The following is a 3,972-nucleotide window of genomic DNA, read 5'->3' on the forward strand; positions in this document are numbered from 1 at the left end:
TGGCGCCACTAGAAACACTCGCCTGTGCCAGAACGGGCTGGGCCGACCATCAGGCCCCACCAGGAAGATGCCTATAGGCGCAACAGGCAACGACGTAAAAAAAGAAAAAATATATAAAATAAAAAAGGCAGTGAAATTCTTTTCAAATATAATGCTCTTTTTTTTTTTTTTTTTTTTTTTTTGCATAAACTAATTTGTTTATACAGTAACTTCCAACTTTAGCATATGTTCTTGCCTTCCCTAAACTTCTACAATTCATCCTTTTAACTTCACATTCATAACTAAAGTCTTAGTCTTTCCAGTTACTATAGCTATAGTTAAATGCTAATATGAAAAAGTAACCTTAACCAATGCCGACAGCTTAATAAAACAAAACCCCAACTCGGTTATACTTAGTTCAGGCAGACAAGGTAAGGGTGGGGGGGTCAGGCAGACAAAGTAAGGATTGGGGGGGTTAACTTGATATGGGAGAATGTTATTTACCTAATGAGCTTCAAAAAGTACGGTGTTGTTATTTACCTAATGAGCTGCAAAAAGGACGGTGTTATTTATCTAATGAGTTGCAAAAAGAACAGTTATTTACCTAATGAGCTGCAAAAAGTACGGTGTTGTTATTTACCTAATGAGCTGCAAAAAGTACGGTGTTGTTATTTACCTAATGAACTGCAAAAAGTACGGTGTTGTTATTTACCTAATGAACTGCAAAAAGTACGGTGTTGTTATTTACCTAATGAGCTGCAAAAAGTACGGTGTTGTTATTTACCTAATGAGCTGCAAAAAGTACAGTGTTGTTATTTATCTAATGAGCTGCAAAAAGTACAGTGTTGTTATTTATCTAATGAGCTGCAAAAAGTGCAGTGTTGTTATTTACCTAATGAGCTGCAAAAAGTACGGTGTTGTTATTTATCTAATGAGCTGCAAAAAGAACAGTGTTATTTATCTAATGAGCTGCAAAAAGTACGGTATTATTTACCTAATGAGCTGCAAAAAGTAGATTTAAACATCCCAGTCCCATAATTTTGGCAGAGTCTTTAGGGTGGCTAGGGGGCATCATGGGTTCCCGAGTGGGTGCATGGGTGGGCGGGGGCGAGCATGTCTGTGCGGCTGGGGGAATGTTTTTGAAAATCAAGCACTTAGTCATTTTGAGGCCTATAAACATCATAACCAAATGTATAATATTGTTATGCCGGACGTGTTACTTGGGTTCCGTGTCGCCGTCAGGAGACTCCGTGGGAGGGAGATATGTAACACTTTGCACAGCTTCTGTAGTTTAATATTCTTCCTTAGTAGTACACTTCACTCTGACTCTTCACTTACCACTAGCTTACTATGACTGGGACTGGCCCTCTCTCGCCCTCTTCTCCTATATATATCCAGAACAGTACAGTCTAGAATATTACAGTATATTTCAGATCATACAAGAACATGTAGCAAAAATATATGCGAGTTGGCAACACTTCCCGCCTGGCCGCGCCCGTACAGGGGCGCGGACTGCCTTGCTCCCCGCCCCTTTGCTCGTTTCTCCGGGAGCCTTCTAGAGGCCTATGGTCGCCGGGGGAAGCTTCCAGCACAACAATATTAAACAATAGTTCTGCCTTGTACTAACAATTCAGGAGGCAGCGTCTTTATATATAAGCAGATTGTTTATATATTTTAACCAGGCAAGGAAAAAGAAATTAAAAGGATAACTGATGTATATATATAAAAAAAAAACATTGGGGGGGGGTGGCTAAAGCTCCCCTTGCCCCGCATATATAACTAGAGGATTATGGACAACGAAAAGCCAAGGCAACACAGAGGCTCCAGGATGGTATGTACATTTGCTACGGACTCAGACGCATGTAGAACTACACCTTGCATGGAAATTAACTTACACGGACATAAAACTGTACTTAACTAACCTGAAACTTCACTAACCATGGCAGAAACAACCTGGGATGGAGTTATATAAATGAACTATGAACAGTAACACAAAATGCAATACTCTCGTTAGGCTATTATTATGAATGAGACGTAGTAAATATGGGCCAGAAAATCTAAAATACTCCCTTCTGCTCCCGCGTAGACTAGAGTTGGCGTGTCAGGCTCGGCACACCTCTACGCCAGGCTCTCTCTTGAAGACCCGTTTTCTCAACTTTTTTTTTCTCAACTCCTCCAGTGGTGTCAGTCCATCAGCCTCCAAAACTTAATGGACTCCATCGTACTCTATGAGAAGAAAACAAGTATAAAAGATAATTATAGATCAGTAATAACTAATCACATGGCACTAATTTAACATGCAAGCCTAAGCCTATACAGCCGTTAAATGTATCCCATCATGCTTCGAATAGTTATAAGGAGAGCAGTGATCTTGCCATAAAATTAGAAAAAATGTTCGAGCAGCTGTATAATTCGTTGATCTCAAAATGTTCCTAACCATTTCGCTTTAATTTAACAGCACACTCTTAGCTATTACTAACATCACACTCGATCTTAACTATTACCAGTTTTCAGTATAGATTATGAAAAAAAGTTTATATATTCTAAGTCGTCCGAAACAGCCTTGCCCGTGCTGATGGTTCAGTCATAAGGGTGGAATATGTATGGTACCGACTTTGTATTACTCGGCAAAATCTTATAAAAGTTGCCAAATACTAATAAACCAGAATTTATCAAGTCCAAGACATTTTTACAAGTACAAAAATATTCTTAATATTTTTAGGAAAAAATATAGTTAAAAAACTTTAATAAATAATTAGTAACTTTGGTTCCTCCTTCCTTCACAAACCTTAACTTCCGAATATAAATCAACCAAATTAACCTTTCTTGCAATGTCGTTAAACCGAAAATTATTACAAATCATGAAAAATCAACGGTCTGAATCACCACCAGCCTGTACACCTCATGCCAGCACGAGCGTCACGTCGTGTTATACGGCGATGCCTCCGCCGGGCACCGCTGCTTCACCATAATGGACACTTGTACTACTTGCAATACTCATTAAGCGAGGGCTTATGATAAACCTACAAATATTACGTGGGAGATATCCTGACCCATCAAAAAGTACAGCGGCGAGGGCGTGGCTGTCCCGCGTGGGACAAACAAAGTTTTGCACAGGACAAGCCCTCGCGGCACTGTCCCACGGACCATGCCATTGTCTCGGTCATCACCGCTCTCCCCTACCAAGTAACCGCGAGGCACCGATTCTGCGTATACAAGCAACAAATAAAAAAAAAAGTTATGCTTGAATAATAAAACATCTCGAGGCACTTCTAAAATTACAAGCAACAACTACCAAGTACCCACTTACGATTAACAACTAATCACCAGCACCAACTACAACAACACAAGCAATTAACATTTAAACTTATCCTTGGACGGTAGCAGTTAACCATATCCTAACTAATAAACCGATAGTTCAGGAGCCCATTGAAGTTTAATTGAAAAGTTGCGCCCAAAAGGTTTGACTGGTTTACCCGACTGTACATACAATAAGAATGACCCTTAAAAGGGGGCCCTTAAATTCCTTATAATTCAAACTTCTACGCCCACTCACAAAACTATGCATACATAACAGAAACACATAGTAAAGCACAATAATGCAACTTAAGAAAAAAAAATCAATGGCATTGCCATTTAAGAATGGTAATAATCATGGTAATTAATTCCTTATAATTCAAAAGTTGCGCCCAAAGTATTTTTTTGTTTCATAAGATTAGTATCCTTAGGTAGTATCTTAAAATGCAACTTAAGAACAAATCTGACCTGGCATTACCACTTAAGAAAGGTCAGAGGGCAAATATGAACCCTTAAGTCACCAAAAATTCAAAATATTTGTCCATCATTCATATTTGGTTTATAAGTTGTTTCTGTTGAGTAGTCATTGAGAATGCAACTTAAGAACAAAAAATCAATGGCATTACCATATAAGAATGGTAATAAATATGGCAATTAATTCCTTATAATTCAAATTTTGCGCCCAAATTATTTCTT

At 38.6% G+C, this 3,972-nt stretch overlaps 1 long non-coding RNA gene across 1 annotated transcript; it reads right to left on the minus strand.

The window, feature by feature from the left end:
- Positions 1-157: 157 nt before the first annotated feature.
- Positions 158-1,463, minus strand: LOC127003137 (uncharacterized). The gene is made up of 3 exons (XR_007756982.1): positions 872-1,463; positions 584-835; positions 158-519 (listed from the first exon to the last, which is right to left on the minus strand). It is a non-coding gene; the product is annotated as an uncharacterized LOC127003137 (long non-coding RNA).
- Between the last annotated feature and the right edge of the window lie 2,509 nt (positions 1,464-3,972).

The sequence above is a fragment of the Eriocheir sinensis genome, chromosome 24 (genome assembly GCF_024679095.1).
Source record: "Eriocheir sinensis breed Jianghai 21 chromosome 24, ASM2467909v1, whole genome shotgun sequence".
Lineage (NCBI taxonomy): Eukaryota > Metazoa > Arthropoda > Malacostraca > Decapoda > Varunidae > Eriocheir > Eriocheir sinensis.